The sequence below is a fragment of the Typopeltis vanoorti genome, chromosome 20, assembly GCF_054136105.1.
Source record: "Typopeltis vanoorti isolate ZY-2024b chromosome 20, IOZ_Tvanoo_1.0, whole genome shotgun sequence".
Taxonomy (NCBI): Eukaryota; Metazoa; Arthropoda; class Arachnida; order Uropygi; family Thelyphonidae; genus Typopeltis; species Typopeltis vanoorti.
The window spans coordinates 3952196-3964376 of NC_143568.1; the positions used below are offsets into that span (position 1 = coordinate 3952196).

A 12181-nucleotide genomic window follows, 5' to 3' on the forward strand; every position below is an offset into this window, starting at 1 on the left:
TTGTTTTCTCGATACTTCTCGGCTAGTTTCATGAGAGGAAAAGCCGGCATTTCTAAGAGATCTTTTATTCTGCAAATATTCTCTGCAACCTGTTGACTTTGCTACTCTTGAAAAGGTTAATAAAAAGTTCTTGATGTCCTTATCTTTCGAACGGCACCGCAGTGGGTTCGCAAACATTTCGAAGATGGTTTTTGAAGTTTATACTTGGCTCCAACGACGTCTCTAATAGTCAATGAATGTCGTATTCACAGTTACATCGGTTGGATCCTACATTCTACGGATCATCTGAAGAACTCGGTACGAAACGACTCGATGCATTATGATGACTTTATCGTCGACAAAGAACAATTCGTTGTAGAAGAAAGCTGGATTTTAATTAAAACACAACTCTATGTTCACGAACCTGTTTTCTTCTTCTTTTTCTTCAGGTTTTGCAATCCTCTTCCACTGAATAAGCAGCATACAAATTCTGATGTATTACGCAAGACGCAGTCCTTCCGTATTCAATAATCACAGCGTTAAAGATGTTTTGTTATCGATCAAAAGTGTCCGTTTATTTTTTTCTAAGTTTGTCAATCAAATTTTTCTTTATGCTCGCTGGTAATGGCGCTGTTATATCCTTCTACAACAAACGCTTTTCTAATGGGTAAGACAAACCGGCTTACCTTCACTCTCGAAAAAAATATTTGCTACTCGGTTATCCTTACTGACCCTGCCTTCATTGCCAGCTTTTGGTTCGAAGCCAGGATTCAATAACAGTGCACCAGGAAGATTCGCGTCTTGACATAAAATGACAGAGAATGCTTTCTGATTTTAGGTTCATCGCAGATCTACCGAGAACAAACTGGTACTTCCACAATATAGCAAAGCGTGCTGCGTTTTTTTTTTTTTTTTTTTTTGCTAACTTCCGTGCCTCTCACACGGACCCCTCCTTTATTTTAGCTGCTATTTTTAAGTTGCAAGTCAGTAAAAAAAATATTTAAAACATAACATCAACCGTTTCGATGCTAATAACTTGTCAGTGTATTTAGTGGTAGGGAAAAATGGTAAAACATTAAAAATAATAAAACCACGAGGCAAATCAATCTAAGCAAGTGAAGCGAAAAAATATTAAACCGCTTCAATATTTTTTTTACCAATTGAAACTAAGTGACAAATGCATTGGCAGATTCTTCGGTTTATTAAAAGATCGCGGGAGAGCAGCATTTTAGAGTAGTCTGAAAGTATTTTAAACTTGAATAAAGACAGTTTCAACCAAAGAAGGATTTTGTCGTCTAAACCACTGACTGAAAGCAGGAGCAGTCAGTCAGGGGGGGGGGGGGTGCCATCCTTTACAGATCGAATAGCGAATTTGCCCAGTCACACTTGTTCCACATAGTTCAATGAAATAACTTCGCATATGCGACAACGTGAAGGCTCGAATATGTCACAGCAAAACTGTCAAAGTTATTTCAAAAAAAATAATATAAAAACTATCTGTCAGGATATGAAGTGTCATAATATTAGCGGTCATCTGATGAAGTCAAGTTTAATTCAGTTTTATCAAACGTACTTTAGTATTATTTTATTTCAGCTATTTCATGTTTTAATTTTTTTAACGAAATAAAAAAAAATAAAAAAGTTGATCTCCCGACGCCTTTTCATGTCTCAGAAATGAAGTAGGCAATTTTTAGCCCTTTTTTATTTATTTTTTATTTTATTATTGTTTATTTATTTTTATTTTTGAAAGCCGTAAGCAGGAGGCAATCACTCCCACCTTCCACCAATCCCCATGGCATAATAGGAGACGATGTGCCATCGATTAGAATTGGTATTTATTTAGATACAAAATTAATAAAGGAAAACTTACCTACAAAGATTATTTAATAGTATAATTTATAATAGTACAAAGATTATTTAAAACTATTAAATAATCTTCGTACGTGAGTTTTCCTTTATTAATTTTGTATCGATATGTCTGCTCACGGTGTTCCTTTATTGAAACTTATTTATTTAGTATGTATTGTAGGCACGATCGGTTGTTCTGAATCCAGGACTAAAAACCCAACTTTCTTTCGAGAGAAAATCCCTGTCAAAGATTAATTAATTAAGTGGTGATCATCTGAACACCGACCCCTCTTCAGATGATCACCGCCAACTGATTTTATTCTTAATATTGACTTATGAATAACTGTATTTAATACATAATCATTTCAAATGCGTATAATTTATTTTCAATCTATATTAAGCAAAGAGCATTAATATAGATAATTTATATGTTGTTTAATTGATGAATGTCCCCCCCTTTTTTTAAAAAAAATTAACCAAGAAAGAGTGACCAAAGCGTCAATGAACATAACACTAAATTGCAAGGAAAATATTCTAATAATCGGAGCTCATTTCTTTTCTGAACTAGTATTACAGGATTGTATTTTATTTTATATTTTTAAAAATTCAGTTCGTAACTGAATTATTTTTTAATACTGGTATTTCACGCTTTGAATCTCTGTTATAAGAGCGTAATAATAATAATTGACCAAGTTATTAGAATGTAGTGTGATGTGAGGATATCATCCGAGAATGCTGTTCTTTCCCGTGGAGACGCAGCTTCTGTTATCAGCAGCGCTATTAATACGACAGAACGCCTTTCCCACAACTACGTCATTATATCTGGCAAGGATACAATGGCTGTTTATACGACGATTAAAACAAAATAAATATCCTAACACGCATTAAAAAGTCGTTATTGTACGCGGTCCGAACCCTTCCTTTAACGACCATCTGTTTTTTGTTGCTTGGATTTTTAGTGGACATCGTAATGGAGCTCGCACTGTGTTGACGATATTATCAATAAATCCACTTTACTACCATCGACTTATGTATTACAAGATATCAGTCTCCAGATTAAAGTAACCTTGACTCCAGCTTTCACTTGATACGCAATCAAGGTAAATATCGTCTGGTCACAAGAGGGCTCCAAGGAGGTCACCGAATGTTCCCATTCTTCGCGATTCTCAACGTAGAGCGAAGGCCAGCGTGCACCGATGATTACAAGATTGCTTTTATTTATTAAGACGATTGCGGAACAAATGCGCTATCGTATTTACATGCATGCATCACCGCCATCTAACGGATGATACTCGAAATTTATAAATAAAACTCCGTTATCACTTTTATTTATTTTGTGTTTTCAGCAAGCCCTATCAGAAAACACATGTGACAACACAATGGGCGGCTGTTAATGAATCCTGATACTGTTCTGACCTTAGCCAACCAATGGCAGATGATGACGGAGAAGCAAAACAATGGCGGCAATCTTTAACCCCATAAGAAATTAAAAAAAAGGAATTTTTCAGTAAAAATAATAATAATAAACTATTTTGCAATCGCTTCGCCTAAGATCTCAGTTTATCGATCCACTAAAGCTGAAATCCGAAACTGGGAGTTGAAGGGGTCAAACTAATCGTTAGGTTTGTAACTTATAAAAGAAATGGGTGGAGAACACCGAAGCGAAGGACGAAATGGAAATTCACAGATGAAAATATAGCGAGCGATGATAAATAATACAGCTAAGAATGATTCTATAAAGTGGTTTTTCCAATATTATTTCCACCTCACTTTTTCCTCCTTCTATCCTGAATATTTATTTTTATGTCACGCATTTTAATACATCACGAGGAAGTGCACTCGCTTCAATTTATGCAACATAATTACTTCGAGCCACGGGTTCGGGAAAATGTTTGGTATGTGAAAACTTAAGCTAAGCGCATTTCATTCATATTTCTTTTGGACACACCTCCAGATTGAGGGTACTTAAGCAAAAAATGGACTGACAGCTGCTGCTGTCCTAATAAAGATCATTTTGGTTTATGTTTATAAAAAAAATCCCAGTTTGTGGGATAATACTGCAAATGTGTGATATTTCCTCTGCTTCCTTACAGTTACAGAACTAATCAAATGATCTGAAATTGTCGCTGGAAGATGTTTATTTATTCTCCGAGTCCTAATCTCGAAGGGAGAGGACCAAGAAAGATCAATTTAAAAGCGTATTCTAAAAATGCCTGGATAAACGAACATCATGAACTTCTTGCAGTTCATGTAGATCCACAAAACATAATAAACAAAACTTTCTTAACTGTCAACGATCAAAGGTTTCACGAACCTTTTTTTTTTTTTTTTTGTCAGGAGAATAAATGGGATTATAACGGTGACGATTCTTCTGACATTAAAACCTCTCCGACTTTTTGTTATGTGAAAACTTAAGCTAAGTGGGGCTTAGCTTAAGTAAGAAGCTCCTCTGAGGGCTGCTTACAAAGGAGGGAGTTATTCTTCAAGATGATTTCACTGTTTTAAGTCCAGAAATGATGTCCACTTTCAACTTTTCAATTCAATTGAAATTTAAGGGAAAATTTCGATGCTTCACTTTTCAACGTCTTTCCGAGCACAGGATATCAAAGTGAACAAAAGAGCGAGTGGATTTCCCTCATTAGATATTTCATTTCTTGATCTTAGAAAAATTTCGAAACACGATTTGTTTCTAGCTTTTGTAACATTTGCTAACCGTTCCATAAGAAAATATTTTAGTAGCTAAACGTGTGCTAAAATAAAATGGGAAAAATAATCTCCTGTATTATCCTAAATACAGGAAATTATTCGGTCCACCCAGAACTGTGGACGCGCGAAAAATGGAGAAATGAAGATATTCCGATGGCCTGATTGGCTTAGTGAACTCTGCAAAACAAACTGCAGCTCTGAATACCATCGTGTGGGTAGATGTCCGTAAATGTTTTTGCGGTCGATGGCTGTCACCGCCCCATGTGAGACCCCCACCCTAGTCATTGGAGTGTCTAAATTCTTGAAAAAAGTTCCATGTTGCGTTTTTTAAAGGAGACAGGCTGGATTTCAGCTTACTTATGGTAAGATCGAAACAGGATCGACAACAATAAATACATAAATAAATAATAAACTTATTCGAGTTAATTTGAAAACTTACAGCTGCACCTAACCTTTTTTTTTTATTTCAGAAAACAACGAAAAAGGTAGGTAGGTTTCCAAAGAACAGAAAGGAAATGAGCGAAACATAGAGTTGGGAGTTTTGTCAGGCCATTAGATGGGACCATACGCCGTATGCTGATGTTTTGGGATCATAGCTTGGAGTATATTATGTCGACTTCTGTAATGTGATTTTTTTTTTGATAGTTCATATACATCTCTATGCAATGTTCCTAATACCTGTCCGACATATCTCGCTGTCTGCGTAAGTCATTGTTATTCTATTGTACACCACCAAATTTTGTCCTGATTCATCGCAAACTGGGAGAGTTAGACCAAATTTTCTAATAAAAAACCCTCAGTTAAAAAAACTTGTTTATGGCAAAGATCGAGTAACTCGGATTCGGCTAGAAGCCTATAAAAAGTTCCTCTCTTTGACAACTGGACTCGACCGACAACAGTCGTTCTTATGGTCTAAAAGAAGATGTTGCTGTAGAACTACACAGATATCACTACGACTAGCAGTAACAACTACAAAAAGCACAATATGATGCACACCTTTGTAAAATATGACTGAAGAAATAATAAAAACTGTGCGTTAGGCCCTAAAAGTTATGCAAACCTACTTTCATAATTTTTAATTTTATTTTCGTAATGCTTATTTGCAAAAAAGCAAACATTACAAACTGTTTCTATTACAGTCCGGTCATAAAGTCTATTCGCGTCAAGGCTTTTTAGCGTATCCAAGCTAAGCTGATTTTGCGTTTTCTAACACGTTCTGTTAAATAGTTGTTTTTCTAAAGAAATAATATAATTTTCTGTCTTAATAGAAAAATTTCAATTTACTGGTTCTTCAACATGTTTCCCATACAAAGAAATAAATGCTGTACACACAATGTAATACTATAGTACAGCAAACTTACGCTGTTTAAAAAACAACTGACAGCGACAATCCGCTATTTTTGTACTCATAACGCTTTCATTTCAATATTGCACAAGTTCCTTATTGCGAACCTGCATGTTCCTTTAAAACATTATCAACTGGATATCCCACTGGAATCCAAAACGCATTGCGGGAGGCCACGCTAATCATTATTCGCAACATTCCTACCAAACATCGCACAATGCGTCAAAAAGACTCACGCTCGAGGCCCAAACTCATCATTATTTACATATCACATCTCCTTAAACTGGTTCATCGACAAAGAACCGACAACCACCTCAAGCAACCCATTCCATTCATTCATCATCTCGTAGCAAAAAATCCGAACCTTACATCTCAAACTACACTTCTACTCAACTTCCAATGATGATCTCTTGGTCTCCCCCCCCCCCCTTACCACACGTTGAAAAATCTCTTCCATATCCATTCTATAAAATCCTTTCAGCAGCTTCCATGTTTCTATCATGTCCCTTATGAATCACTTTTTGTAATCCACAAAGCGTCAACTATCCGTAAGCATCCCACATTCCTGAACCCATCTTGGTCACCCGCTTCTGAATCCTTTCAATCTCCACATCCTAAGAAACCCAAGAGAAATCCGAGTATAATGGTCCAGATGTGGATATCTCAAAGACTTATAACGAGGAACAACGACGTCTTTGTCCCTACTTGTTAGCTTGTTTTTAAGCATCCAATGATCTACTGAGATATTTTGACATTTTTATCAACATATGGCCTCTGAATTTCTGTTCCCTGTTAATTACGGCACCAAATTCCTGGCCTGATCAATTTTCATAAGTGAACCCCAATCAACATAATATAAAGATCGCAACATTTTCGATCCAAAATGCACCTACATTTTGACAACGAAAAAAAAAAAATCCCACAATGTCAGCTTATTCAAGTTATCCCGAAGGATCTGTGTATCACTTTTATTTATTATGGCTCACTCAGATAAGCATCATCAGCAAGCAACTGAATATCACTCGTTAAATTATCTCCCAATATCATTAATATAGAGATAAAGCAGTAATTCTCCGAGAAAAACAGAGCCTCGAGACACACTACTGTCACCTAGTGCATAGTCACCATACACTGGATATCTCTTTGACAACCATCATCGCATCTGCGACAGTGCGTGAACTGGGATGGATAGGAGGGAGGTTGTCAGGCAGACAGTTTACTTAACAGATTATTCTGCAGTATATTATCAAATGCTTTGTGGTCCAACAAGATCATATGTAGTGTGGGACCGCCCTTAACAAAGCCATGCAGCCTTCTATAAAGTATCATATTCTTATCCATGAATTAACCAACTTTTCCAAAATCTTAAGCACAACTTCTTGAGATAATCTTCAACCAGTGCTTTGACTCCACTTTTAATGACACTATCTTGTCCTTCTTCCACTCTTCCAGAGCTAAGATTTAAACTAAACAGCATGGTCAAAGGTAAAGCCATTTCCTTTACACATTCACGCAACAGACTCGCCGATATCATCTCCGTTGCAATATGATCATGAAATTAGAAAACAGATTGAATTAGAGCACCTATCCATTGAAATCAGCAAAGAGCCATTCTTTTTCCACTATTCTATCAAAAAACACAATGAGATATTTAAATCTCCTCGAACCTTGTTCAAAAAAGGATTCATAGCAAGAAAATAAAAGAACAGGACGACACTATACATCACTTAAACAATCCAAACCATGTCATTGCCTACACTGATGGATCATCGGATGAAGTAAGGAGTTCAGGGGTTTTTCTAACTCTACCTGGAGGGGAGGAAATGCAAATCAAAACCACAGCTGGCAAAATAGCTTCAAACTTCACTTGTGAATTAACAGGCATACAAACAGCTCTCAAATTCTATCTCTCTAATCCAGTAATAAACATTATAGAAGGAATCATCTACAGGGACTCAAAATCTGCACTCGAGGCATTAAAAATGGAAAAACAAAACTCCCACAGGAAATTCATTAATTACTAACTACCTTAAATTCGAAGAATAAGAACTACACACCGCAATGGATACCAGCCCATGTAAATATTGAAGGCAATTAAAGATCAGTCTTGCTTCTTTGGTTATCTGTCTGTTGTGGGTGGGTGATAGTGGGTGTAATTTTTGTTACCTCAAAAATTACACCCACTATCACTAACCGATGCTAACTCTGTTGCCAAAATAAGATTGGTAAAACAAACACTCAAGAAGAAGAATGAAATCAGTGAAATTAATGAAAACAGAGAGATGACCACAATCATCACCAAACTAAGGACGGAACATTTTAAAGACATGAAAATTCAGCCAGACGGTAGTAGAAGAGCTATGAAACATGCAAAGACTGTCCAGGAGTTGAACTAACACCTGCCCCTTTATCTATTCTTGTCCAGCAATTGCTGTTCTACAGAAAATTGACAATCACCCTAGAGGAAAACTCCACTCCATCAAAGTTCAACAGATTGCCAAAGCAGTTCTACAGATCCACGGTCATATCTAGAAGCTCTTCAATGGACTCCACGACAACAACCATGGCAGAAATCGCATTGGGATTTGCGATATCCTAGCACATTCCGTCAATGCCTGTCACATCAGGCACTGATTTTTTCCCACATCCTGAAAATAAAACGTTTCAAAATGACCACTAATTAATTCAAATACTTCTTCAGGTTCCATTAGCATCGTATCAGCAGAATTCCTTTGGCCTGCACTGCTAATTTCATCTCATAATTTACTTCTGCTTGCCTTAGCAACTCATGAGCTTGCTGATATTGCACTTCATTTCGCATTCCTTCTACATGTTTTTTATTTGCATCTCGTGCTTGCTGATACGCATGCATATAACAGTCGCCTGTTTCATTCTACTAACCCTAGGAATACATTCTAGTACTTCCTTCAACTCCCCGTGTTATTTCCTATGTACAAATAATATCCTTTCCTTTCAGATTCTCATGCTAAGGCATAGCTCCAAGCTGTCCCCTAAGGTTGACATTAATCCCCCCCCCCCCTCCCTTCTTGCCCGAAGATTCAACATCCGTGAATTTATGACATTCAGCAACTTCGTAGACAATGCATTATCGTTCATATCATAGTTGTTCTTGTTGATTTTACTTATACTTTAGTTTCTGTAAAATATTTGCGGGTTTTGTTTTTCGATAAACGAAATTATGTGAAAATTTTATTTATTTATGCTATAAATTTATTAATATATTATCCAAACCGCATCGTGGGAGGCCAAAAGTACACACACACACACACACACGCGCACGCATCAATTTGTTGTAAGAATTAACCCGTCATTAGAAGCGTTATCATCGAGTTAAAGCATTCAACAGATTACGTTAATATCAAAACGAAACGTTTAATCCCATGGATTAACTGCATTTGGTAATTTTTAGTACATACAGTTTGTAATGGCAGATTAATTCCCCATAGTAATGCGAAAGAAATACATTTTAATTCTGTATATTTTTTTCAATATTCTGAAGTTTATTCTTGGTTTAAAAATATAATTACAAAGGCAACTTAAACTGGCATGCGCAGTGTTTCTTTAAATCGGTTACACTTCAGTCACTTAAATGAAAATTTATCTCCTTACTTTTAACGTGATTGGAATTCTTTAGCTGATTAAATGTAATCTAATTAATTAAACTTGACCTTAATTAATAGTAGTTGTAATACTAACTCAAACAATCGATGAACACTTCTCGGCTAAATTACCTCATTTATTTCTTCAAATTCGGTTTACGTCTACGCTCAAAAAACCTTATTTGCAAAAGACAAAAAAACACTTACGTTTGATCTGTTGTAACATTGCGCGCCCTCTTTGTTACCAAGTGAACGTACTCCATAGCCAGTACAAGCTACAACAATGACATCTATCGAAAAACAGTTAGCTTTTTTTTAAATTATTTAATATTTATAAGCAAATTACGCACACATTAACCTCACAAACGTAGAAAGCACTGAACTTGTTCCTGTTTAAGGTACAACAAACAAAAATGCTCTACATTTGATTAATAACATTCTTTTTTGGGCGTGACCGTTTTTCTTGGAAATGGCGGCTCATGCGCTTGTTTCCAAGAAAAGACATGTAAGTTGTTGCGTGGATTTGATATTTTGCATATGGTGTATGAAATTAGTAGAGGAAGGAGACAGTATAAAGAATCAACGTAATGGTGATTGAGTTACTGCTTTTATCAGTCACTTGAAGCTGTTAAGTCTGTGAATAGAGCTGTAATCACTCGGTCCAATTCTGTAATATTGGCTTGCATTTAAGGAGGTAGTCGACACGCTTGATTTCAATCGTTTTCTCTCTAAGAATCTTATATGCCGGTACGTAATGCATGTAGAAAGAGTAAGCCGACACACACACACACACACACACACACACACACGCGCGCGCGCGCGCGCGCGCGCACGTATTTGTAATATTACTATTTTATTGTTTGAATTTTCTGTCTTAAAAAATAGCAGTATAGTGTTAGAGTGGAATGCAGTTTTTAAGAGCTGTGCATAAAGAACAACAACAATAACAAAAAAAAACCTTGATATTTATAAAATGCTGATACTTAAAATATGCTAACATGCATAAAACACAAAATGGGATAGTTTATTTATTTTATTTTTTTTTGTGATAATTGTTTGGTGACCTGATATGAATTTTTTAAACCTTGTTCGTTATGTGATGAACTAGAACACCGTTTCAGCGAGTTGTGGTTCATCTCCAATTTGGAGACCTGATAGTAAATAGTAAGATAGTAAATTACTGAGACCAAGAGCCAACAGGCTTCACTTCGGCGAGGTACATTTATTCAAATTAAGTGGATATTGAATCCAACATTATTTCTTAGCCGAATAAGAAACTCAAAGATAGGAAATCTAAGAGTTTCATGCCGAATATAGAAAACTATAAAAGCTCGGCGAGTCCGTGCGTAAGCCAAATACTAAGGACAGCGATTGGAACTTACTCCACCTTTACTACGAGTTGCCCCAGCATGTACCACGTGTTGGCTTACGCTTGGACTCGCACGAACTGTTATAGTTTTCTATATTCGGCATGAAACTCTTAGATTCCCTATCTTTGAGTTTCTTATTCGGTTAAGAAATAATGTTGGATTCAATATTCAATATTAGATTATTCAATTTAAATTTGTTAATTAAAAAAAAAAATCGGTTTTGCTCTTCCCACCCATTTTGCAACGTGTGCTTAAAGTCAGGAGTGCCTGCTCTGATGTTATAACCAAAACTCGAAACTGGCTGATTCGCAACTTGGAAGTTCTAGAATGGGCTATTCTTGCTCCGCTGTCCAGAATTTGTCTGAAGAAACCTTCATTCCGGCCATGACTATCCGATGCTTAAAAACTGTGCAAAGTGAGAAAGCAATGCTACTTTAATAGGGAATAATTATAGAACAATATGGTTTCTTATAGTCTTTATATTCTTGTCCGATAACTGTTTCGTGTCTGTTCATGGGACTGATTTGCCTGTTTCCGGGAGGAAAAGCCCAGCCATCTCCGTATTATGCCTACTAACTTACCTTTAGCTGAACAGGACTGATAAAAGTTATGCGCGTCGTAAATGGGATTCCAACTACCCAGGTCTTTCTATCTAAACAGCTTCGTTTATACCGACTGAACTACGCAAGCTCCATTATTATTATTGTTGTTGCTAGTAGTAATATGCGACTTCAATACAGCAATTATTATGGGATGAATATTCCTCGGATTCGCTATTTGAAACTTTTACAAGAAAATGCCGAACCCTTCCAGTTTTCAGTTCAGCTAAATTCGGGGCGACAAAGAAATCACGTGTCCAAATTAAGTATTACAAAAACTCTCTGACTTAGCGAAATTAGTAGAAGTTGTCGGTACAAGAAGCTGTCTGCACGGTTCAGTTTTTGTTCTAAATGGATCACTTTTATCATCACATTATTGAAAAAAAAAGTTCCGAAATGATATTAGCAATTCCGCTTTGCCGAGATGAAATTTAAAGAAATGTTAGTTAAAATTTTCGGTGAATTATTCATTCGATGAATTGTCTTTCGATGAACTGTTTTTTCGATGAATTTTCATGGAACCAACTTAATCGCCTTTGGCACCAAAATCCTTTTCAAAAGAATGTTCCTCCTCTCCAAATGGAATTTGAATCTAGATCTTCCCAATCAATGGACATCGCTGTTACCTTGACAACGGAACACAAGTACCCAACCATTTAATCCATATTTCCTTAACATTCATAATCAAAATTTTCTAGCACAGGCTAAGACAGC

General features: G+C 36.2%; 1 protein-coding gene across 3 annotated transcripts in view; it reads right to left on the reverse strand.

The window, feature by feature from the left end:
• Positions 1-12181, reverse strand: part of LOC150095199 (uncharacterized) — a 195157-nt gene that overhangs the window by 147833 nt on the left and 35143 nt on the right. The window contains exon 1 of one of the 3 annotated variants that reach the window (XM_090409842.1): positions 9706-9769. The exons of the other annotated variants lie outside the window; for them this stretch is intronic. The gene's annotated coding sequence lies outside the window, so the exon portion shown is untranslated. Of the gene's footprint in view, positions 1-9705; positions 9770-12181 lie in introns of those variants that run through there. 3 annotated transcript variants of the gene reach the window in all.